Source organism: Aegilops tauschii, chromosome 2, assembly GCF_002575655.3.
Source record: "Aegilops tauschii subsp. strangulata cultivar AL8/78 chromosome 2, Aet v6.0, whole genome shotgun sequence".
Classification (NCBI taxonomy): Eukaryota; Viridiplantae; Streptophyta; class Magnoliopsida; order Poales; family Poaceae; genus Aegilops; species Aegilops tauschii.
This window is the reverse complement of record NC_053036.3, coordinates 613,894,132-613,921,537: the sequence shown is the minus strand read 5'-3', so window position 1 is coordinate 613,921,537 and position 27,406 is coordinate 613,894,132. Positions and strand designations below refer to the sequence as shown.

Genomic DNA, 27,406 nt, shown 5'->3' with positions numbered 1-27,406 from the left:
AACGAGCACCAAAATTATCCAATGAAGTAAACTAAACATTGTAGTTCCAAATCAATTACCGTTTCATCTGAAAAGGAGCTCAGCCCCGACAAACTGTTGGTGATTGGAGATACTACATAGAAAAACATCACACCAGAGATAAACATACTAACTTACCTCGATAACACAGATTGTGTATTATAGTGAATTGAAGATGAAATGCCTAAGCAATTATCTAGTAGGGCTGACAATTACGTGGCGAAAAAATATGTGCTACTTCAGATAGAAGTAAACATGTGATGGTTCTGATAGAAGTGCAAAGGCCTGTTAGGCAACTGAGATTAAACATTTTCAATTATAATTTACATCAAATTCCGTCCGAAATTCTTTGAAAGCTTCTACTCCCTCCGTCGCGAAATGTAAGACGTTTTTTGATACAATGGTAGTGTCAAGAAACATCTTACATTTTGGGACGGAGGGAGTATCATATGGTAAACAAAATAAAATATAATCATATCTATGTTTACAGCAGGCTCATGACATCAGGATATAGGTAGCTGCATAGATCCATGAACCACTAAATCATAAGTTCAGGCATGGTATGCTACATAAGTATTCTTTAAGGTACACTTTATAGTTTGTACCATATAAAACATAAAATAAATATTCAGCAAGATATAGTTAAGTCACATATGAAATACTCCGGTACAAAGAGACTACATGGAGAAGGAAATTAACAAAGCTACAACTTGCATGGACATACTAACAAATTGATAAATGTAGTGAACCAGGATGTTTGATAATTAAAATCAAGCGGCCATGTTCTACTCAACAAGCTATACAGCAATATTGTCAGTTCTATCATCACACTGATTACACGATAGATGCATTGTTCTAAGAAAAAGGTATCCAGAAGTGAAAAACTAATTACATATTTTTTCAATTAAAATAACCAATATAGTACTAATGGCATAAGTTGCATTACCTGCCTCATTGTAGAGCTAGAAGAAATTTGTAGGCATTGATTATAGGAATTAAAATTGTCACCTTCAGGTGCCGTGCCGATTTTCTAAGAGAACCAGCTCATCAAAAAGAAGGCGAATTGATTTCAATATCTTATAAAATTGTGAAAGGATAACTCTGCAATTCATCAAGTTCTATATGAATCATACATTAATAACTGTGCAATGATATGTACTTCAAAAGCATAAATAGAGTGTACACACAAACTAAAATGGCAATTCCATTTCATTCTAATACCAACACATCAAAAGTGATAGGCTCGTAATGTCAAAAACACATCAAAAGTGACCAGTTGATAGCTGAAAGAAATAACAAATGATATTTTAGAAGATCAATAGTAGTTTAAATATTATGACTGAAAGCAACCAATTTGAGATATATAGGAAGAAGGATGTTCTCCGTGCTCTTCTTCTGCAGGACCATCAATCAAATTGGAAGTTTGAAACTCATCAAAGAATCGGCACATGGAGCTGAAAACAAAATAAAATAGAGCTGACCGGACGAACGTTTCATTCAGCAGATGGACATCACCACATCAGACAAATGATCAAATCTTCCTTGCACTCTCTACTCTAAGACTGCTATTTCGTAAGTGCAAGCTTTTTCCTATGGAAGTATGGATGCTTTCTTATAACTGTCTATAGAACCTTAGCAGCTGGTGTTTTCAACGGACCGACCACCATAATAAAGGAGAGAAACAGGGAGAACCAGAACAAAAAATAGAGACGCCAATTGAGATGGATAGGGCTCATAGAGAGGGTCTTCTCATTGCCGCATCATCGACATTCGCTGGAATCGCCCATGCATACTCTTCGACGGCCCCGACCTCCTCTTGTGGTTGCCGTCAGCCGTCGCCTCATTCACCCCTTCTATTTTGTGGCTTCAGCCCTGAACACAAACAGAAGATTCAGCTAGTGATACTCTAGATCTAACAATAGGTGCAACAAAAAAGTGAACTTGGCATACGTCCATGCTCAATAGATGAAACGCGACAGAAAGATAAACTGGAGTTGTGACTATTACCACCAACAAATGAAGTGCCATTACAATATTCTCCTATGAGCAATGTAGAAGGAAATGATGATGTGGAGTACAATAACAGACATGACATATTATTTTAGATTAGAGAAAAGAGGAAACATAAAAAAATTCAAAGATAACTGTAATGTTAATTCCTTGCTGCAGTTAAAATAACCTGAACTAATCAATCTTTTTAATGGCTGCAATCAACCACTATTGCCATAGTAAATCAAGACTAATTTTCTTACATACATTGAGATAAATGTAGACAGGAGAAAAATGATATGGGAGCCAAGCTCACAACTTACCAATCCTAAACCTCCAAAATTAGCACGAGAACCACACAAAACAAATCATCATGATCATGAAAATAGTGAGGAATTCATACATCATAGACGCGGTTAAAGCATAACTCAACCTGCCGATCAAAACAGAGGAAAGGAGAACAAAAAATCAGGAAGGTGCGAGATGGCTGGGATCGAAGACGGAGTAGTAGCACCAAACCTAGCAGAGAACATTCACCGATGTGGCTCGAGCTCCTCCTAGGGTCACTGCAAAACACATGGGGATGGAGGGCGGGGAGAAGACGGAGCTGCGCCAGCCACCGCAAACAAAGAATATGAGGCGAATTGGATAGGAACGAGGCGTGGAGCAGTGGTGGCGGCACTGACCTGAGCACAGGGAAGGCGGCGGAGGAAGGAGAGAGCGGCGGTTGCGCGCGGATCTGGAGCTGCCTCTTCATCCGCACTACCCCGCATCTCTACATCTCGCCGCCTCGACCTAGGGCCTCTATCGGCACCTCGATGCCATCCCTTCCTTAGTCTATAAAGCTGAATTGCATGAAAGTTGAATCTATGGATGTCCTAACCTCTATTTGGAAGTTAGATTGGTTGATTGATTGGTTAAGTATTATTCACAAAAAGAAGAAAAGTGTACCTGTGTTGCCAAACGAGTTCGAACAACATCCAACGGGTAAGTTACAGATGCAGCTGTCACTCCCGCTAGACCACCACCAAGTAAACGTACGACACTAACATAATTTGGGTCATCCAGGCCAGGCACCATTCCGAGAAGCTGCAACCGTTATTCAAAACTCATCAAACTATAACAAAAAGCATAAAGTCATGAACAATCTTACAAGTTAACATACTGAAACTTAGTACTGATCTTTTTGTATCGCTCATAAGAATAGAAGCTCATGGCGGAATAAGGTAATCGATGTACAATGGTGACAAGATTGCCTTTCCAAAACGCCCCAAACAATCCGCGAAGCCTCGTGCCATATACTACACTTCCTTAGAGCTGCAGCATCTGAATGCATACCTGCCACCTGTCGGATCAGTATGTCACAAGCTCGTATAACAAACTTCATCATCAACATATGGGTTACGTGACCCAAAAATAATGTTGTTGGGTTCATATTCAAGAACAATTTCAAGAGACTGCAATTTTGTAGCTATGAACAGCGTATAATACAGAAAATTCACAGCCAAGGCTGAACTTCGGATGATGATTGGACACTATATAAGCAGAGTGTTGTAAATGAACAACAATAAGTAGTTCATAACTGTCAACCAGGGATATACGGTTTGGAGCAATCAGTTAAAAAGCGAGGAAAGAATCTATATATCGCATTCAGGGAACTAAGTTAATAGTATCAGCATCAAATTTCTTTTGAAAAGCCTACGTGTGAAGCCAGAAGCACACCGGCAACCCGAGAAAGAAGGAAATTCTTCCTTCACGCTCAGATTGTTGGAAATATGCCCTAGAGGCAATAATAAATGGTTATTATTATATTTATTTGTTCATGATAATTGTCTATTGTTCATGCTATAATTGTGTTATCCGGAAATCGTAATACATGTGTGAATATATAGGCCACAACATGTCCCTAGTGAGCCTCTAGTTGACTAGCTTGTTGATCAACAGATAGCCATGGTTTCCTGACTATGGACATTGGATGTCGTTGATAACGGGATCACATCATTAGGAGAATGATGTGATGGACAAGACCCAATCCTAAGCATAGCACAAAAGATCGTGTAGTTCGTTTGCTAGAGCTTTTCCAATGTCAAGTATCATTTCCTTAGACCATGAGATCGTGCAACTCCCGGATACCGTAGGAGTGCTTTGGGTGTGCCAAACGTCACAACGTAACTAGGTGACTATAAAGGTACACTATGGGTATCTCTGAAAGTGTCTGTTGGGTTGGCTCGGATCGAGACTGGGATTTGTCACTCCATGTGACGGAGAGGTATCTCTGGGCCCACTCGGTAGTGCATCATCATAATGAGCTCAATGTGACTAAGGAGTTAGCCACGGGATCATGCATTACGGTACGAGTAAAGAGACTTGCCGGTAATGAGATTGAACAAGGTATTGGGATACCGACGATCGAATCTCGGGCAAGTAACATACCGATTGACAAAGGGAATTGTATACGAGATTGATTGAATCCTCGACATCGTGGTTCATCCGATGAGATCATCGTGGAACATGTGGGAGCCAACATGGGTATCCAGATCCCACTGTTGGTTATTGACCGGAGAAGCGTCCCGGTCATGTCTGCATGTCTCCTGAACCCGTAGGGTCTACACACTTAATGTTCGGTGACGCTAGGGTTGTAGAGATATTAGTATGCGGAAACCCGAAAGTTGTTCGGAGTCCCGGATGAGATCCCGAACGTCACGAGGAGTTCCGGAATGGTCCGGAGGTGAAGAATTATATATGGGAAGTCCAGTTTCGGCCACCGGGAAAGTTTCGGGGGTTATCGGTATTGTACCGGGACCACCGGAAGGGTCCCGGGGGTCCACCGGGTGGGGCCACCTATCCCGGAGGGCCCCATGGGCTGAAGTGGGAAGGGAACCAGCCCTTAGTGGGCTGGGGCGGCCCCCCTTGGGCCTCCCCCTGCGCCTAGGGTTGGAAACCCTAGGGGTGGGGGGCGCCCCACTTGGCTTGGGGGGGAAGCCACCCCCTTCCCCCTTGGCCGCCGCCCCCCATGTAGATGGGTTCTAGGCCGGTGCCCCCCCTCCTAGGGGGCCTATATATAGTGGGGGGGAGGGAGGGCAGCAATACAACAGCCCCTGGCGCCTCCCTCTCCCCCTGCAACACCTCTCCCTCTCGCAGAAGCTTGGCGAAGCCCTGCCGAGATCCCGCTACATCCACCACCACGCCGTCGTGCTGCTGGATCTCCATCAACCTCTCCTTCCCCCTTGCTGGATCAAGAAGGAGGAGACGTCGCTGCTCCATACATGTGTTGAATGCGGAGGTGCCGTCCGTTCGGCACTCGGTCATCGGTGATTTGGATCACGGCGAGTACGACTCCATCAACCCCGTTCATTGGAACGCTTCCGCTCGCGATCTACAAGGGTATGTAGATGCACTCCTTTCCCCTCGTTGCTAGTATACTCCATAGATGGATCTTGGTGATGCGTAGGAAATTTTAAAATTCTGCTACGATCCCCAACAGTGGCATCATGAGCCAGGCCTATGCGTAGTTACTGTGCACGAGTAGAACACAAAGCAGTTGTGGGCGTAGATGTTGTCAATTTTTCTTGCCACTACTAGTCCTATCTTGTTTCGGCGGTATTGTGGGATGAAGCGGCCCGGACCGACCTTACACGTACGCTTACGTGAGACAGGTTCCACCGACTGACATGCACTAGTTGCATAAGGTGGCTAGCGGGTGTCTGTCTCTCCCACTTTAGTCGGAACGGATTCGATGAAAAGGGTCCTTATGAAGGGTAAATAGAAATTGGCATATCACGTTGTGGTTTTACGTAGGTAAGAAACGTTCTTGCTAGAAACCTATACAAGCCACGTAAAAACTTGCAACAACAATTAGAGGACGTCTAACTTGTTTTTGCAGCATGTGCTATGTGATGTGATATGGCCAGAAGATGTGATGAATGATATATGTGATGTATGAGATTGATCATATTCTTGTAATAGGAATCACGACTTGCATGTCGATGAGTATGACAACCGGCAGGAGCCATAGGAGTTGTCTTTATTATTTTGCATGACCTGCGTGTCATTGAATAACGCCATGTAAATTACTTTACTTTATTGCTAAACGCGTTGGCCATAGAAATAGAAGTAATCGTTGGCGTGACAACTTCATGAAGACACAATGATGGAGATCATGATGATGGAGATCATGGTGTCATGCCGGTGGCGAAGATGATCATGGTTCCCCGAAGATGGAGATCAAAGGAGCAAAATGATATTGGCCATATCATGTCACTATTTGATTGCATGTGATGTTTATCATGTTTTGCATCTTATTTGCTTAGAACGACGGTAGTAAGTAAGATGATCCCTTATTATAATTTCAAGAAAGTGTTCCCCCTAACTGTGCACCGTTGCGAAGGTTCGTTGTTTTGAAGCACCACATGATGATCGGGTGTGATAGATTCTAACGTTCGCATACAACGGGTGTTGACGAGCCTAGCATGTACAGACATGGCCTCGGAACACACGCAATACACTTAGGTTGACTTGACGAGCCTAGCATGTACAGACATGGCCTCGGAACACGGAGGACCGAAAGGTCGAGCATGAGTCGTATAGAAGATACGATCAACATGGAGATGTTCACCGATCTTGACTAGTCCGTCTCACGTGATGATCGGACACGGCCTAGTTAAGTCGGATCATGTTTCACTTAGATGACTAGAGGGATGTCTATCTGAGTGGGAGTTCATTGAATAATTTGATTATATGAACTTAATTATCATGAACCTAGTATAAAATCTTTACAATATGTCTTGTAGATCAAATGGCCCACGTTGTCCTCAACTTCAACGCGTTCCTAGAGAAAACCAAGCTGAAAGATGATGGCAGCAACTATACGGACTGGGTCCGGAACCTGAGGATCATCCTCATAGCTGCCAAGAAAGATTATGTCTTAGAAGCACCGCTAGGTGAAGCACCCATCCCAGAGAACCAAGACGTTATGAACGCTTGGCAATCACGTGCTGATGATTACTCCCTCGTTCAGTGCGGCATGCTTTACAGCTTAGAACCGGGTCTCCAAAAGCGTTTTGAGAAACATGGAGCATAGAGATGTTCGAAGAGCTGAAAATAGTTTTCCAAGCTCATGCCCGGGTCAAGAGATATGAAGTCTCCGACAAGTTCTTCAGCTGTAAAATGGAGGAAAATAGTTCTGTTAGTGAGCACATACTCAGAATGTCTGGGTTACACAACCGCTTGTCTCAGCTGGGAGTTAATCTCCCAGATGACGCGGTCATTGACAGAATCCTTCAGTCGCTTCCACCGAGCTACAAGAGCTTTGTGATGAACTTCAATATGCAGGGGATGGAAAAGACCATTCCTGAGGTATATTCAATGCTGAAATCAGCGGAGGTGGAGATCAGAAAGGAACATCAAGTGTTGATGGTGAATAAAACCACTAAGTTCAAGAAGGGCAAGGGTAAGAAGAACTTCAAGAAGGACGGCAAGGGAGTTGCCGCGCCCGGTAAACCAGTTGCCGGGAAGAAGTCAAAGAATGGACCCAAGCCTGAGACTGAGTGCTTTTATTGCAAGGGAAGTGGTCACTGGAAGCGGAACTGCCCCAAATACTTAGCGGACAAGAAGGCCGGCAACACCAAAGGTATATGTGATATACATGTAATTGATGTGTACCTTACCAGTACTCGTAGTAGCTCCTGGGTATTTGATACCGGTGCGGTTGCTCATATTTGTAACTCAAAACAGGAGCTGCGGAATAAGCGGAGACTGGCGAAGGACGTGGTGACGATGCGCGTCGGGAATGGTTCCAAGGTCGATGTGATCGCCGTCGGCACGCTACCTCTGCATTTACCTACGGGATTAGTATTAAACCTCAATAATTGTTATTTAGTGCCAGCTTTGAGCATGAACATTGTATCTGGATCTCGTTTAATTCGAGATGTCTACTCATTTAAATCCGAGAATAATGGTTGTTCTATTTATATGAGAGATATGTTTTATGGTCATGCCCCGCTGGTCAATGGTTTATTCTTGATGAATCTCGAACGTGATGTTACACATATTCATAGTGTGAATACCAAAAAAAAATGTAAAGTTGATAACGATAGTCCCACATACTTGTGGCACTGCCGCCTTGGTCACATTGGTGTCAAACGCATAAAGAAGCTCCATGCAGATGGACTTTTGGAGTCTCTTGATTACGAATCATTTGACACGTGCGAACCATGCCTCATGGGTAAGATGACCAAGACTCCGTTCTCCGGAACAATGGAGCGAGCAACCAATTTATTGGAAATCATACATACCGATGTGTGCGGTCCAATGAGTGTTGAGGCTCGCGGAGGATATCGTTATGTTCTCACTCTCACTGATGACTTAAGTAGATATGGGTATGTCTACCTAATGAAACACAAGTCTGAAACCTTTGAAAAGTTCAAGGAATTTCAGAGTGAGGTTGAGAATCAACGTGACAGGAAAATAAAGTTCTTACGATCAGATCGTGGTGGAGAATATTTAAGTCACGAATTTGGTACGCACTGAAGGAAATGTGGAATCGTTTCACAACTCACGCCGCCTGAAACACCTCAGCGAAATGGTGTGTCCGAACGTCGTAATCGCACTCTATTGGATATGGTGCGATCTATGACGTCTCTTACCGATCTACTGCTCTCATTTTGGGGCTATGCTTTAGAGACTGCCGCATTCACTTTAAATAGGGCTCCGTCGAAATCCGTTGAGACGACACCGTATGAATTATGGTTTGGGAAGAAACCTAAGCTGTCGTTTCTAAAAGTTTGGGGATGCGATGCTTATGTCAAGAAACTTCAACCTGAAAAGCTCAAAACCAAGTCGGAAAAATGCGTCTTCATAGGATACCCTAAGGAAACCATTGGGTATACCTTCTACCTCAGATCCGAAGGCAAGATCTTTGTTGCCAAGAACGGGTCCTTTCTGGAGAAAGAGTTTCTCTCGAAAGAATTAAGTGGGAGGAAAGTGGAACTTGATGAGGTGATAGTCACCCCTTCCGAACCGGAAAGTAGCGCAACGCGGGAAGATGTTCCTGTGGTGCCTACACCGACTGGGGAGGAAGTTAATGATGATGATCATGAAGCTTCGGATCAAGTTAGTGCTGAACTTCGTAGGTCCACAAGGACACGTTCCGCACCAGAGTGGTACGGCAACCCTGTCCTGGAAATCATGTTGTTAGACAACGGTGAACCTTCGAACTATGAAGAAGCGATGGCGGGCCCGGATTCCGACAGATGGCTAGAAGCCATGAAATCCGAGATAGGATCCATGTATGAAAACGAAGTATGGACTTTGACTGACTTGCCCGATGATCGGTGAGCCATACAAAATAAATGGATCTTTAAGAAGAAGACAGACGCGGATGGTAATGTGGCCATCTATAAGGCTCGACTTGTCGCTAAGGGTTATCGACAAGTTTAAGGGGTTGACTACGATGAGACTTTCTCACCCGTAGCGAAGCTGAAGTCCGTCCGAATCATGTTAGCAATTGCCGCATACTATGATTATGAGATATGGCAGATGGACGTCAAAACGGCATTCCTTAACGGCTTTCTTAAGGAAGAATTGTATATGATGCAGCCGGAAGGTTTTGTCGATCCTAAGAATGCTAACAAAGTATGCAAGCTCCAGCGCTCAATCTATGGGCTGGTGCAAGCATCTCGGAGTTGGAACATTCGCTTTGATGAGATGATCAAAGCGTTTGGGTTTACACAGACTTATGGAGAAGTCTGTGTTTACAGGAAAGTGAGTGGGAGCTCTGTAGCTTTTCTCATATTATATGTGGATGACATACTATTGATGGGAAATGATATAGAATTCTTGGAAAGTATAAAGGCCTGCTTGAATAAGTGTTTTTCAATGAAGGACCTTGGAGAAGCTGCTTATATATTAGGCATCAAGATCTATAGAGATAGATCAAGACGCCTAATTGGTCTTTCACAGAGTACGTACCTTGACAAGATATTGAAGAAGTTCAATATGGATCAGTCCAAGAAGGGGTTCTTGCCTGTATTGCAGGGTGTACAATTGAGCACGGCTCAATGCCCGACCACGGCAGAAGATAGAGAAAAGATGAGTGTCATCCCCTATGCCTCGGCCATAGGGTCTATTATGTATGCCATGCTGTGTACCAGACCTGATGTAAACCTTGCCGTAAGTTTGGTAGGAAGGTACCAAAGTAATCCCGGCATGGAACACTGGACAACGGTCAAGAATATCCTGAAGTACCTGAAAAGGACTAAGGATATGTTTCTCGTTTATGGAGGTGACGAAGAGCTCATCGTAAAGGGTTACGTCGACGCTAGCTTCGACACAGATCTGGATGACTCGAAGTCACAAACCGGATACGTGTATATTTTGAATGGAGGGGCAGTAAGCTGGTGCAGTTGCAAGCAAAGCGTCGTGGCGGGATCTACATGTGAAGCGGAGTACATGGCGGCCTCAGAGGCAGCACAAGAAGCAATCTGGATGAAGGAGTTCACTACCGACCTAGGGGTGATTCCCAATGCGTCGGGCCCGATGACTCTCTTCTGTGACAACACTGGAGCTATTGCCCTTGCCAAGGAGCCCAGGTTGCACAGGAAGACCAGGCATATCAAGCGTCGCTTCAACTCCATTCGTGAAAGTGTTCAAAATGGAGACATAGATATTTGTAAAGTACATACGGACCTGAATGTAGCAGATCAGTTGACTGAACCTCTCCCTAGAGCAAAACATGATCAACACCAGGACGCTATGGGTGTTCGATTCATCACAATGTAACTAGATTATTGACTCTAGTGCAAGTGGGAGACTGTTGGAAATATGCCCTAGAGGCAATATGCCCATGGTTATTATTATATTTCTTTGTTCATGATAATTGTCTATTGTTCATGCTATAATTGTGTTATCCGGAAATCGTAATACATGTGTGAATATATAGGCCACAACATGTCCCTAGTGAGCCTCTAGTTGAGTAGCTTGTTGATCAACAGATAGTCATGGTTTCCTAACTATGGACATTGGATGTCGTTGATAACGGGATCACATCATTAGGAGAATGATGTGATGGACAAGACCCAATCCTAAGCATAGCACAAAAGATCGTGTAGTTCGTTTGCTAGAGCTTTTCCAATGTCAAGTATCATTTCCTTAGACCATGAGATCGTGCAACTCCCGGATACTGTAGGAGTGCTTTGGGTGTGCCAAACGTCACAACGTAACTGGGTGACTATAAAGGTACACTGCGGGTATCTCTGAAAGTGTCAGTTGGGTTGGCTCGGATCGAGACTGGGATTTGTCACTCCGTGTGACGGAGAGGTATCTCTGGGCCCACTCGGTAGTTCATCATCATAATGAGCTCAATGTGACTAAGGAGTTAGCCACGGGATCATGAATTACGGTACGACTAAAGAGACTTGCCGATAACGAGATTGAACAAGGTATTGGGATACCGACGATCGAATCTCGGGCAAGTAATATACCGATTGACAAAGGGAATTGTATACGGGATTCAATGAATCCTCGACATCGTGGTTCATCCGATGATATCATCGTTGAACATGTGGGAGCCAACATGGGTATCCAGATCCCGCTGTTGGTTACTGACCGGAGAAGCGTCTCGGTCATGTCTGCATGTCTCCCGAACCCGTAGGGTCTACACACTTAAGGTTCGGTGACGCTAGGGTTGTAGAGATATTAGTATGCGGAAACCCGAAAGTTGTTCGGAGTCCCGGATGAGATCCCCGACGTCACGAGGAGTTCCGGAATGGTCCGGAGGTGAAGAATTATATATGGGAAGTCCAGTTTCGGCCACCGGGAAAGTTTCGGGGGTTATCGGTATTGTACCGGGACCACCGGAAGGGTCCCGGGGGTCCACCGGGTGGGGCCACCTATCCCGGAGGGCCCCATGGGCTGAAGTGGGAAGGGAACCAGCCCTTAGTGGGCTGGGGCGCCCCCCCTTGGGCCTCCCCCTGCGCCTAGGGTTGGAAACCCTAGGGGTGGGGGGCGCCCCACTTGGCTTGGGGAGGGGGGGAAGCCACCCCCTTCCCCCTTGGCCGCCGCCCCCCCCCCCCATGTAGATGGGTTCTAGGCCGGCGCCCCCCCCTCCTAGGGGGCCTATATATAGTGGGGGGAGGGAGGGAAGCAATACAACAGCCCCTGGCGCCTCCCTCTCCCCCTGCAACACCTCTCCCTCTCGCAGAAGCTTGGCGAAGCCCTGCCGAGATCCCGCTACATCCACCACCACGCCGTCGTGCTGCTGGATCTCCATCAACCTCTCCTTCCCCCTTGCTGGATCAAGAAGGAGGAGACGTCGCTGCTCCGTACGTGTGTTGAACGCGGAGGTGCCGTCCGTTCGGCACTCGGTCATCGGTGATTTGGATCACGGCGAGTACGACTCCATCAACCCCGTTCATTGGAACGCTTCCGCTCGCGATCTACAAGGGTATGTAGATGCACTCCTTTCCCCTCGTTGCTAGTATACTCCATAGATGGATCTTGGTGATGCGTAGGAAATTTTAAAATTCTGCTACGATCCCCAACACAGATAACCCAATTAATTGCTACAATCCCGACGTTTTCCTCATGCTTTTCGCCCTAAATTCCTTGGATGTCAGGGCACGCGGAATCCCACACATTCAAAGGGGGGTTCCTTTCTCGTCAAATCATGTCCTGGACACAGAATCTCGCAAACTCGAAAGGACAGCTCTAATTAGTCCTCGCCGGAGATTCGTGTGGTCTGAAATCCCCCCTCGAGGCACAAATTCGCAGCTGCGGAAGCAAGATGCTACCCTCCCCTGTCCCCTCCGAGCTCCCAACCCGTCCATGCACACGAGAACGCGGGAGAAAGGAAGGGGTGTGGGGGAAGCCTTTTTTACCTGGAAGAGGATGGTGAGGCGGGCGAGGGGCGTGGTGCAGGTCTTGCTGACGACGCCCGCGAAGCCTCCGGCGGCGAGGTGCGCGGTGGTGCCGATGTGGCGCTGCTGCTGCTCCTGGCGGGGGAGGCCGAGACGGCGCCACAGCCGTCGAGGGCCACGCCGCCCACCCGCGCCTCGTTCTGCATCGGCGGGTTCGGCGGGGAGGGTGGGACGGGTGGGGATTGCGGCTAAGCTTGGGTCGCTCGCGGGGGTGGTGCGGTGTGGATGGCGGACGGACGCGTGCCAGGCAGAATAGCACGCCTTGACGAAAACACGAGAAGGTTTGAACAAGAGCAGGTTTCAGGAGCGCGCCTTCTCTGATGGCCATAGATGGCGGAGCAAGGATGGTAGTGGCGGCTGTGGCGGTGCCGGCGGGAACCCTAGCCGCCAGTCGGGGTGGAAACAAGAAGATGCAAGAGGAGGAGGAAAAAGAATGCTTTGTGTCTCTCTCTTTTGTCCCCGCTCACGGCACGTTTTCTTTTCTCCCTGCAATCTCTTTTTGTCTCTAGCGATCCCACGTAGCAGGCGCGAGCAACCCTCCTTAATGCACACCTTATTGTTTTGGATGGATGGGTACAGTTTCTGTCACTTACATATGACTTTTGTAATAGACCGTTGTTTAGTTTAGTTTATCCTAATACAAATGCCCCGTGCGTTTCAACGAAGTAACAAAATCATAAAATCTACTCTGTGTGACATTACGTGCTAAGCGCCATTGCTTATATCCGATTTTGATTAACATCGATAATAATTTTTAAGTTTTGTGAATAACTAGAAGTGTATTTTTTTAAATGGAACATTTTTGGGGAATTTTTTCTCATTTTGATAAAAGCATGAACATATTTAAAACACAAGCATTTGACGTACTCCCTCCGTCCTTAAAAAATGTACTTCCAATTTTGTTGGAGGGTTAAACTATCTCAAAGTTTGACTGAGTTTGTGCAAAATTATATCAATGTTTATAAAACTAAATAGGTATATGATGAAAATATATTTAATCATGAATCTAATGCTACTCATTTGATGGTACAAGTGTTGATGTATTATTGTATAAATACGGTCAAATAATAACTATTTTGACTCTTCAACAAACTTGGAAGTACACTCTTTAAAGAACGAAGGAAATAGATAGTAGGCTCTTTTTCTCTAAAAAAACACACATTGCGGAGACCAAAACCGCGCATATCACAGGGTGTTCGGCGACTTAAACAAATCGTCAAGTGGAGTGGCCGGAACGTACACCTATCTACACGCCTCCTAGGATCGAAATGCCCAGCATCCCATCTCTTTTCCCCTTCCCCTGGGCGCTTCGTTCTCATCCCATCTAGCTTAGCTAACCACTGCAACCATTGGACACTTGTGATTGATAATAGCTCTAACAGTATAAGAACATGCGCGGCCGCGCTATTTATTAATCACTCAGATTTTTATTTTTTTAGGAAAATCGTGATTTTGAAAAAGTTCATTGTTTTTAAGACAAAAGTTTATCATTTTGGAAGAAAAGTTCAAACACTTAAAAATAGTTCATCATTTTTTAAGGTAAGCTCACAAACTTAAGAAAGTTCCTCGATTTTGAAGGACATTTATGAAAAAGTGAAAAAAATGTTCCTTTAAAAAAACACAAATGTTTGGAAAGAAATCATCAATATTGAAAAAAGTTCATCGATTTTGACAAAAAGTTCAGCGAGTTTGAAAAATAGGTCATCAATTTTAAAAAAAGTTCACAAATTAGAATAGAAAAAGGATCAATTTTGAAGAAAAAAACGACAAATTTAAAAAATGTTCATCAAATTTGAAAAAAACTCAATTTTTAGAAAAGTTCATCAAATATGAAGAAAATGTTCACGAATTTGACAAGAAGTTCATCGAATTTGATAGAAAAGTTCATTGAATTTTTAAAAATTTCTACTATTTTGGTAAATACGACGAATTTGAAAAAGTTCATCGAACGAGGAAGAAGGAAAAAGAAAAATGAAAACAAAAAAGAAAAAAGAAAAACGAAATACAAGACTGGAAAAGACAAAAAAAGATGGAAGGAGGGCAGCAAGTTCGCTTGGCGAGGTGATTACTGGAATGTGGAATAACCTGGAAATACCCATATATTATGCACGCTCTTTTTTCTCTTTTAACAGAAAAAGAAGGAAAGCAAATGGGCGGAACCCAACTAGCAAGTCTGTAGGCGCCCGTTTGCAGAAACAATAAGAATGAGCGCCTACAACGCTAAATAGGAATCCTCTAGCTTCGTTGCCTCTTTGCGACTGCCGCCCTGCAAGCCCTCCGCCTCGGCTTTAGCCGCCATCAGCTCTCACACCTGGCCTCCTTCTAATTCCTCACAAGCTCGCCCGCAGCCACCATGACCTCGAGTGCTCTCTCGCTCGCGACGGAGCGGCAGCTAGCTATCTAGCTAGCTCGCGGTGGCGGCGGCACCAGCAGTAGCTAGCTGGCTAGCTAACTCGCGGCCACACCTCGCAGAGGGTAAGGTCCGATGGTCGCCGACGTCGAGGCGTTCCGGTGAGGTCGTGCTTGTGGAAGACCATGGTGGGAAGCTGAAACTACCCTCCCGCCGACCATTTTTTATATTTTAGGTCTTTGCAAAAAATGCCCTCAATCTTGTAGATACGAAGGAAATGGCCTCGTGGATTCGGTATCTCAAAAAAAAAAAAAATCAGGACGGCCAAATTTAGGAGATATATTCAGAACGGGTTTACATCCCGCAGACCAACGGTTACCGGATGGTCAAGTTTGCTGGATATGCCAGAGATGGTCTTACGAGACATAAACACCACCTGCAAATCTGCAATGCAGTTTTATGCAAAGAGCAGCTAGATTTGCTATCTATACAAAATCCAACGGCTCACAGCGTCCTAAAGAACCACACAATCCGTATGCTTGGACCTGATTGGTCGAGGCCAGGGGCCCATCCACCCACACACGCGCACGCAGTTGTGCAATCGCGACGCCCCTGCGTGACACGGTACTGCGTTCTCCGGCCTCTCTCGGTCCTTTCTCTTCTTAGGCCAACTCCACCGCTCGACTCCATTCCGTTCGCTCCCGTTTGTTTGAGGTAAAACGGACAATCGAAGCGGCCCAACGCACGACGACCCAGATTCATCTGGTCCGTTTTGTGTCTGGCCGACCCATTTCGAACGCAAACTTGCGCCGTGTTTGGGTTGCGGCGGACACCAAACGGACGCGCGCCTCGTCCGCGTCGGGGCCGCGTGGCAAGCAGCCACCTACCTCCCACCCGCTCACGTCAATGCGCACGAGCGGGGGCCCCACCTGTCATCCGCACATCGAAAGGTCGCCGTCCTTCTTTAAGTGGGAACCGTGGACCGGGCGTCGTCCACGCTGCCCCACGCCACCCTGCGGCCTCCTCGAAACCCGACAGTGCCAAGCCCTAGCCCTCCCTTGTTCTCGAGCTCGCCGGCCGGCCACCTCGAAGCCATGGGCTTCTCGAACCGCAAGGGGAAGCACGACCGTGAGGCCGGCTCCTCCTCGGGGTGCCGCCGCGGCTCCGTGAAGAAGGAGGAGCCCGCGTCACCGCCGTGCTCCTCCCGTCGAGCCCCCGCGCCGGCCCCCTTCACCATCAACCCTAGGCCCGCCGGCGAGCGCGACCGGCAGTACCTCGCGGCGGACGTGTGGCGGCGGTACTGGGATATGAGGACGCCGGTCCCGTGGAGCGACGTCCACCTCCCCAACGGATGGCACCTCAGCGCCGACCGTGTGCCGATCCCGCCGGTGCCAGCGAGCGGCCGTGCGCGCCGCGATGAGATCGAGCGTCGCTGCCGCCTCCTCCCCGACGACATGTACTACGACGATAGGTACGCCCCCGACTCCGTGCTTTGGGACACATGGCTCCAGGACGAGCACGACACGCGCCGCGCGTCCTACTTTGCCGGCACGGTGTCGGGGCCGCGGCGGCCACGTCGAGAGGTGCGCGGGGCGTACGCGGGTGCGCGGCCTCCCGCCCACGCCGTCGCCTTCCCCGTCTCCGTCCCCACCTCCACCTCCTCGCATGACAGCGGAGAAGGAGGCCCGGCTCATGCAGTGTGTCATGGAGGACTCCATGAACACACACGACGAGCGCCAGTGGGACGGCTTGGAGGAGGCGCTGGCATTCTCTGCCGCCGGCGACGTCCCCTTCCCCGAGATGGAGATGGCGGCCGTCAAGGAGGAGGAGAGGAGGGAGGAGGCGATGGAGGTGGAGCCGGTGGCCGCGTTCCACCCCGGCCTGGTGGGCCAGCAATGGAGCTGGTCGTGCACCGCGCCGGAGATGGCCGACGCCGTGGGGAGCGTGAACTGGTGCCCCATGCCACGGGAGGTGGTCGTGCAGGCACCTCCCGCCGTCCAGCCCGCCTCCGTCTACCACGCACCGCTGGCCCATCTCTGGACGTCGCCGGCCTACGTGGACCTCGTCAGCGACGACGACGACGCCGCCGCCGCCGACGACGACGACGCCGGCGGCCACTGAAGACGGCGACGGCGACGGCATCGACGGGCACGGGCAGGAGCGCGCTGGCGGCGGCCATTTTTTATTTTCTTTTTTATGTTTAATTATGTTAAGGTGGACGTGAAACTGGGCCGTTTTGTGGTCGTGGCGACCCTAATTATTAAACTGCGCTTATTTACTTTTTTTTAGTCATTTTATTTACTTTTTCTGTTTTTTAAATAATGTCCAACGCGGACATGATTTGGGGTGCGGCCACGCGGTGGGCACACGCACGATCCAACGGACAAAACCGGACACGGACGAACCCATCGACACTTCAAAAGGACAAAATCCGACCAAACCGGACGTCCGTTTGAGCGCGGTGGAGTTGGCCTAACGGCTCAATCGCCCATCGTCGGCTATGGCTGCGTACTTGACCTCCAGCGCCGGCCAGCACGTCGAGCGTGCCGCCGCCTCTTCACGCGCGTTTGAGCTCCGCTCCGCCGCTAAGCGCGCTCCTAGCGGTACTACGAGCACGACAGCCTCGGCTCCAGCACTGGAAGGTGCGACGCTACGCGACGGCAGCGCATCCCCGACCACGGTGCACAAGAGCGCGTGGGTCGTACAGTTATCCTCTGACGGGATAAAATAAAGAAATGAGACGATCCAAAGCAATGGGCAGAGGCTTTGTCATCATGCACATATATAGAATATCACCAAGTCCAAGAATAAATGAATTAGACATGAGGAATATAATTACTAGATCCAGATCCAAGCTTTGCTAGGGTGGTGATGTCGTTCCGTTCATCCTTAATCACGCCATTCTGCAGTATTTATTCCCGGATAGATGGCCATTAGTAGCTAATGAAGCGCGACACGAGGATTACTATGTCAGGTTACGTGGCGATTGATAGCCCACGTGATCAAGCATAGTAGCCAGCCACTGGTAGCCCACGTGATCAAGCATGGTAGCCAGCGTGATGTCTAATCGAGTCCAGCTAGGACCCCAAATGCCCACACCTATCTAGCTAGCTCTATAAAAGCCCCGGCAGACCTCTACACAAAAACAACCCACACCAGGCATAAGCGGTGAGTGAGTGCATCGACCTTCCATCAGCTATATCCTAGGTCGATCTGATCATGGCAGCAGCAATGCTCCCGAGGCTCGCTGCCATGGCGGCGCTGGTCGCCCTGATGTGCGCCGTCACTGTGGCCCAGAAGGTACCTGCCATCGGCGGTGCGCCGGTGTGCGACGGTGTCGATCAGAACGTCGTGAATGCGTGCTTCAAGAGCTTCGGAGAAGGTAACAAAGATGCCACTGCCGACAGGATTATTTCGGGTAAAGTCAGTCAGGTTCAAGTGGACTGCTGCGTCGCCTTTGGAGGCCACTCATGCCTCTGCAAGATGAAGAAGGTGTGGAAGGCTCCGGCTCAAAGCAAAAGTGCCCAGGTGCAATGCGTCAAGCAAAAGGCCTGCTAATGAGCGCGTGGGAGGTCTCTTCGTGCATGCAAGACCTCTAGTTCGTTGGATATGTGTGTTTCTTGCATGTTGGTTTCAAGCGGTGGATGTTCACCTGCTCCTTGCTTGCTTTTATTTGTTTGTGTGTGTGTGTCATGTGAGTGTGTTCTGTTTTTCTACGTATGAGAACGTTGATCGGTCGGTTGTGTCTTTTTTGTTTGTACCAATCAGAAATAAATGTGGGTAAGATTTCTTGTTTCATCCTGTTTTGTTCGTATATTATTTCATGCATCCAAAAATATATTATAACACTAGCAAACGTCAAATACGGAGTTAATTAGTACATGCACACTAGTCTCAAAAAAAATATTAGTACATGCACACTACATCTGCGCAGCAGAGCGCAAATCCTTAGAGGCTAGTTCTTACTTTCTCTTGAGCAATCGGCATGGCGGATAGATTATACGTGCCCCGTCTCTGTCGATGTGGATCAAGTGGCCAAAGTGAACTTCGATCTCCATGCTGTCTGCACCATCCGCTCAGGTCCAACTTGACGGGAATTAGACGCAACACTAGCTCACAATCCAAGCAGTCCTGGTCGGCTGGCGCGCCGCGAGCCGTGCCGTTCGTGCAACAAACCTCCGCTGCGCACGTGGGTGGCGGCCATGGCCCACGTGTGCGCCACCTTAGCTTGCAGATGCAATGCTGGGCAGCCTGTCTGCCCTACATAACGTCGGTCGCTGCGCAAACCAGCACGCCTATGTCGGTTGTCCGTGAGCCAAATTTTGACAGAAGGCTCAACAGTTGGCGCAGTCTTTTTTTAGTCTAAACACACTTCACTTTATTGAATAATGTTCGTAGGGATACAATTCAAATCTGGGGGGTTTCTGAGCCACACATGGCGCCCCGGGTCCAGACCAAAAGCATGCTTAGCGAGGCTATGCCCGTCCTTCAAAGATGACGGTACACTGTTGGAAAAGCTCCATCGTCTCTCTGATCTCTCTCACAATGGTTGCATACATCCCACCAATGCCAAGCTTGATATCCTGCACCACGCCCTTGCAGTCCGAGGCAATTATAACATGAGATAATGATAGATCTTGGGCAAGTGCAAGAGCCTCCCGACAAGCTAGTGCCTCGAGCGTAGCAGGATCGGTGAGGCCGGCGCATCTGATCACTGACGAGCCCAAGTGATTGCCGTCTCCGTCCCTACAAACTGCACTGAAGGAGCCTTCATCATTTGCTCTATTTACAGCCCCATCGACCCGGATTTTTGCAAAGTTCTCCGGTGGCCTTATCCACCTAGGCTTACTCACGCTGGATCGGGTAACTGGATTGTGCTTCACCTCAACTGGCTTACAGTCACTGAGTTCACGGATGTACTTCATGATGAATTGGTGGGTTGACATCGGACTCTGAAAGATGTGCTCATGTAAGGCTTGGCGTCGAGAGAACCAAATGGCCCAGAGAGTAACCAATACTTGAGTAAACTTCGCCAAGGGAAGCGAGTCCAGGAGGGAGAAGATCCACCATTTTGCATCTGGTTCGGTCGTTTCAGATAAAACATGAAAGATCTCCGGCGCTTGCAATGCCCAAACCGAACGAGCAGCATGGCAATGCAGAAGAGAGTGTTGCCAGGAATCTGTAGCTCCACATAGCCTGCAACTCTCGACAGTCGACATGTTTCGGTGGTGTAACACATCCGCCGTCGGGATCGACTGTTGAGCTAGTCTCCAGAGAAAATTTTTAACCTTCGAAGGCACATCTACCTTCCATAGCTTGGACCACGACTTCTGTTCACCTTCAGAGTTGGAGGAATCCGAACGCCCCTCTAACCAAGCTTCTCGGTTGTGTTTTGTGGTAACAAGCATGCGGTATGCCGATCGGACTGAGAAGACTCCGTTCTTCTCATGAGCCCAAGACCAGAAATCATTAATATGTTTTGTGCATAGGGGAATTGAGAAGATAGCCGCTGCATCAGTTGGCGCAGTCGATAACGTGCTATAGGACATATGACTACCACGGCCCATACAACCCACGGGATCGCCCTGGCGTCGTGCGGGGTCTGTCTGGAACACTAGTGAAAAAATGACTAGACACAATTTTAATAGGTGGCACCTCATTTTTAATCCACGCCGCAATTATTATTTTTTAAATTTTTAATCCACACCACAATTATTTTTTAAATAGTGGTGGCGTTGGCATATTCGATACGCCATTACTATTTCATTATTGGTGGCGTGTCGCATAAAATCCACGCCACTACTATTTGGGATCCAGCAGCCTACCTGGTCGCAACTTAGTGGTGGCGTGTAACTTTTTGTCACGACACCAGTATTGGACCTATTGGTGGCGTCGCACTTTTTTTCCACGCCACCATCATATGTATCAAATTATTCAAAAACAAAGAAAAAATGTACGAGTTACTGGTGGCGTCCATAGTTCAGCCCATGCCACCAGTAATTCTGTGCAGCCCACGCCACTAAGACTAACTACAAATTGGGTTTAGACAATTTTCAAATTGGGCTGAAGAAAACAGCCCACAACCCACCGTGTATCTCTCTCTCTCTCTCTCTCTCTCTCTCTCTCTCTCTCTCTCTCTCCTAATCTAAGCCGAAGCCAAAAATACAAGGATAGATCGAGCGAGTCCCTCTCGCAGCCGCCGACCACCCACCTCGCCTTCCCTTGCAGCTCGTCGCCGGCCGGTGGCTCTTCCCCTCGCCTCCCCACCTCAGATAAGTTAGATTACAAGAAAGGTTAAATAAAAAAATGGAAAGGAAAAATGTGTATACATGGGCATTAGCTGTATCTCCTTCCCAAGAGCAAGCAGAGCGGGATAATCATGATAGGACTACCAGCAGATCACCACTTCGGTAAAGGGGCGAGGAAATTCATGACTTTACCCATACCATCGAGTTTGGATAATTGATCAAGAAACATATAGCATGGCGCTTCCGATGTTCTCGTTGATGATCTGAGTACCACACACATGCTTCGGGATAGCATTGGCATGGTCGACAGGTAAAAGTCAGACCTTGGATACACAAAGGATCCATCAGGAACAACTAATAAAATAAGTCATACAATTTCCGCAAGGAAATGATGAGGATGTGGCCGACGGGCTCAGCAAGAATTCGTCGAGATTTCCATAAACATGGATTTTCACAATTAAATGAACAAGGTGATAGCATTGGACACACCAAAGTATATAATGAATTATGTTCGAGGAGAACATCCACTTGAATGTTAGAATGGTGACTCAATAACCAGCACACTATAATGGAATTATTGTCCGCTAACTCCAAAGCAATAGGGTTGATAGAAATACTGAAATCTCACAACAGAGTTCACTTGTTGGTATTCCAGTTAGAAACAACACAGGGACCAAGAAAGAATGGAGATGGCGAAAATATCGCTACATCAAGAATTTGTAAGAGGTGGTGAAATTCTCACAACATTCTTGACATAAAAGATGGTAATACTCCAATGTAGAACATAACATGAGTTGGATAGCAAGGAACTCAAGGCACAACACAAAACATGAACAAGTTTGTGTTGGAGGGAGGGCAATAATGTTGTCGATGATAACACAAATCATCGAGGGAAAATGACGATATTTCTAATCATGAATTCTATTCACAACTCGAAAGAAGTCAAAATGTTGACAATGATCACGACACATTTTTGTTGAGAGGTTTCATGAAGATGTAATCGATCGCCGATGACATCAAGCCAAAGAAATGGTGAAGCAAAAGGTTATTAGAACCACAGATAATATTGCAAGCTCAGAATCGAAATTGCCTTTCAAGACAACCAACATGATGTTGAAAGCCCGATGTAGCTTAGCGCACTGTCGGGATTGTGTTCCGGGGATGAAGGACATATGTAGCACGGTCAAGCTTTAGCATGACGATGATGATGTAGCCAATCAGCTGGGTACGTCATGATTGAGTACAAACTCATAAGCAAGGAAGATTACTAAGAGTTAATGAATCACAGTGTGGACCCGATTCACTTATCAGTGTTCTTGAGTGACAAACAACTAAGAACCCAGGGAAAAACTGAATTTGATGAGGAGTAATTACTTCATGAAGAACTCATAAGAGGTTATGTGTTCTGTGATATTCTCGAGATACCAGAGACTAATACTCGAAGGTAGAGCAGAATAGAGGCTGGACAGGTGAAATGATTTGCATAAGACAACTACTTTAACTTGTGTGAGAAACAGGATCAGAGAAGAACAATATGGTCGGAACCACGATTGTAAAAGACCGAAACCCAGATGCGAGATGAACTTACACCAATGGGATAATTATTTTTTCGAGAAGCTTCCATGATAAGATCTACATCGTGCCCGTGGGCATGAACACAAGGTTCAAGGTCGAGTCCCACTTATTCAATGCATATCCTTTCATTCACTTCTCGTTTTCGAAGAAGTTGTAGTGTTGAAATTTTATCTGGCGAATCGAGAGAAGAGTATGACTCGTGAAAACCTTCGGGTTCATACGGTTTTGGGAAGTCATAAGTTCAACCCATCGGGGCATCTTAGGAACATATACCACAAACTTCAGGATTAATAACTCAAGCTCGGAAGCAGAGCATGGTTGACAAGAGCAGGGGATACAATTTACCAAAGGCATTATGTACCAGGGGAAGAACTCGAGGTTTTGAGAATATACTGGAACGGTCGGATAATAATCCACCAAAGGATCTGGTGGTCTACAAAGGATCTGATGTGAGTATCGGTACTCAACCAGAAGAAGAGAGAATGCAAAGGCATCGGTTAATCGAAACATATGAATAATTCGATGCTTAAATACAAAGGAGTTAAGATTTTCAAATCGGGGGATCAGAAGCAGATGCTCCGGTTAAAAGATATGTAAGTTAAATAGAATTAATTATTCGAGTTCATGTCTCAAGTGAAGCATATGCTCTGGTCAAAAGGTTTGATTTGCTGGGAACCAGCTCATGTCTCGAGTAACGTCTGAGACGAAGGGATGAATTCTAGTTTCGACTGATGATTGCGACCATTCACAAACATATCGAATCAAAGGCTCAAAATGACGATGACAAAGGATACTAAAGAATATTGCCACTCATACGGAAAGTAACCATTATGCAAGCAGACAAGTAATTGCTGAGCAATATTTGGCAGAGGATTATCGAAAGATTAAATAGTATTTCAAAGTATCTTGTGAATCACATGAACAACTAGGGTTGAACAAATCCTCGGTAAGTGTGAGGAATTATTTGTAGGGGTATTCACGCGGCAAAGAACTGCAAGGCAGTAAGCTCAAAGGATTCCCGAGACAACGGATAGTATTTCAGGGCATCTTGTAATAACAAGAGTAACTGGGAATGAAAGTATGAACACCAGGTGCATGTAGTTATCCATAGGGGTTGGCGGTGGAAGGGAATTGCAAAAGCGATGAGCACATGTTCTCGGGAGAACATCGGAGAGTATCTTCGAAGTCTTCTGTTGAAGCAGGCGATCATCTGAAATGAAGGGGCTCTCCAGGAGGAAGTAGTTATGAGAACCTAAAGTTAGAGTTAGCAAAATCTTTAACCCTAATAGAAGAGAGATCATAATCCCAGAGTAAAGACGAGGAATAAAAGATCCTAATACCACCCATTTGTGATTTGGGCCCGTAAGACACACAACAATGTTAGTAAAAGGTTTTCAAAGACTAGACTCAAATTCGGCTAAGGAGTTGGAAAGGGGGATTCCTACATGAAGTAGGCTCTAATACCAACTTGTGATGCCCCCGATTCGACCGTACACTAATCATACACGCAAATGTGTATGATCAAGATCAGGGACTCATGGGAAGATATCACAACACAACTCTAGACACAAATTAAAGTCATACAAGCTCGAATACAAACGAGTCAGCGGAAGCAACAATATCTGAGTATAGTAAGTTAAACAAGTTTGCCTTAAGAAGGCTAGCACAAAAGCAACCACGATCAAAAAGGCAAGGCCTCCTGCCTGGGAGCCTCCTAACTACTCCTAGTTGTCGGCGGCCTCCACGTAGTAGTAGGCCCGGGGTAGTAGAAGTCATCGACGGTGGCATCTGGCTCTTGGGCTCCGACATCTGATCGCACCAATCAGGTATAGGGGAAAAAGAGGTAGCAAAGCAACCATGAGTACTCATCCAAAGTACTCGCAAGACATACATCAGATCTAAACTAAGTATGCATCAGCATCAAAGGGATGGGCTGTATCTGTGGACTGAACTGCAGAATGCCAGAAGAGAAGGGAAAGCCTAGCCTATCGAAGACTAGCATCTTCAAGCATCTTGCAACATCGGAAGAGGTAAGAGTAGCATATTATATTTAACAAGTATGTTATAACATTAACGCACAGAGATCCTTTCTCGACTCCCTGCGAGAAAGCAATCCTGGAGCCATCATATCCAAATCACATCTCAGTATCCAGTTCTAGTTGAATAGATCGGGATACAACTCCAAGTCGTCCTGTTACCGTGGACATGGCTATTCGAATAGATAAACTTCCCTATAAGGGTGCACCACATTACCCAACATGCTCAATCACTCTGGCCAGACACACTTTCTTGGGTCATGCCTGGCCTCGGAAGATCAACACGTCGTAGCCCTACCTAGGCTCAACAGAGAGGCCAGCACGCTGGTCTACATCCTAAGCGCGCATGGGTCTTGGGCCCGTCGCCCTTTGCACTCCTGCACGTTGCAAAAGCGACCGGTGAGCGGACCTAGCCCCCTTATACAAGCGTAGGCGTAACCTGTCAAACCCGGTGCGCTGCTCAGTCGCTAACGTCGTAAGAGCTTCGGCTGATACATACAACGCCGAGTGCCCATAACTGTTCCCGTGTGATGGTTAGTGCGTACAGGCCAGAGGCCAACTCAGATCAAATACCCAATCTCGTTAGTGTCTTGGGAGCACGTGGTGACGAGCAGAGACTCACGATCATGTGACCCCATGATACGTCTCCAATGTATCTATAATTTTTTATTGTTCCATGTTGTTATATTATCATTCTTGGATGTTTTACATGAAGGAAATATGCCCTAGAGGCAATAATAAAGTTATTATTTATTTCCTTATATCATGATAAATGTTTATTATTCATGCTAGAATTGTATTAACCGGAAACGTAATACTTGTGTGAATACATAGACAAATAGAGTGTCACTAGTATGCCTCTACTTGACTAGCTCGTTGATCAAAGATGGTTATGTTTCCTAGCCATAGACATGAGTTGTCATTTGATTAACGGGATCACATCATTAGGAGAATGATGTGATTGACTTGACCCATTCCGTTAGCTTAGCACTTGATCGTTTAGTATTCTGCTATTGCTTTCTTCATGACTTATACATGTTCCTATGACTATGAGATTATGCAACTCCCGTTTACCGGAGGAACACTTTGTGTGCTACCAAACGTCGCAACGTAACTGGGTGATTATAAAGGTGCTCTACAGGTGTCTCCAAAGGTACTTGTTGGGTTGGCGTATTTCGAGATTAGGATTTGTCACTCCGATTGTCGGAGAGCTATCTTTGGGCCCTCTCGGTAATGCACATCACTATAAGCCTTGCAAGCAATGTGACTAATGAGTTAGTTGCTGGATGATGTATTACAGAACGAGTAAAGAGACTTGCCGGTAACGAGATTGAACTAGGTATTGAGATACCGACGATCGAATCTCGGGCAAGTAACATACCGATGACAAAGGGAACAACGTATGTTTTTATGCGGTTTGACCGATAAAGATGTTTGTAGAATATGTGGGAGCCAATATGAGCATCCAGGTTCTGCTATTGGTTATTGGCCAGAGACATGTCTCGGTCATGTCTACATAGTTCTCGAACCCGTAGGGTCCGCACGCTTAAAGTTCGATGACGATTATATTATAAGTTTATGTGATTTGATGTACCAAAGATAGTTGGAGTCCCGGATGTGATCACGGACATGACGAGGAGTCTCGAAATGGTTGAGACATAAAGATTGATATATTGGAAGCCTATATTTGGATATCGGAAGTATTCCGGGTGAAATCGGGATTTTACCGGAGTACCGGGGGTTACCGGAACCCCCCGGGGGTTTAATGGGCCAAGATGGGCCTTAGTGGAGAAGAGGAGGGGCGGCCAGGGCAGGCCGCGCGCCCCCTCCCCCTCTAGTCCGAATTGGACAAGGAGGGGCGGGGGCGGCGCCCCCCTTTCCTTCCCCTCTCTCTCCTCCTTCCCCCTTCTCCTACTCCAACTAGGAAAGGAGGGAGTCCTACTCCCGATGGGAGTAGGACTCCTCCCTGGCGCGCCTCCTCCTGGCCGGCCGCCTCTCCCCCCTTGCTCCTTTATATACGGGGGCAGGGGGGCACCTCTAGACACAACAATTAATCTCTTGATCTCTTAGCCGTGTGCCCCCTCCACCATAATCCACCTCGATAATATCGTAGCGGTGCTTAGGCGAAGCCCTGCGTCGGTAGAACATCATCATCGTCACCACGCCGTCGTGCTGACGGAACTCTCCCTCAAAGCTTGACTGGATCGGAGTTCGAGGGACGTCATCGAGCTGAACGTGTGCTGAACTCGGAGGTGCCATACGTTCGGTAGTGAAGAC

The 27,406-nt window shown here is 46.9% G+C and overlaps 1 pseudogene; it reads right to left on the bottom strand.

Annotated features, from left to right (window-relative positions):
* Positions 1–1,884: 1,884 nt before the first annotated feature.
* On the bottom strand, positions 1,885–13,066 carry LOC109764313 (uncharacterized; annotated as a pseudogene).
* Positions 13,067–27,406: the final 14,340 nt, after the last annotated feature.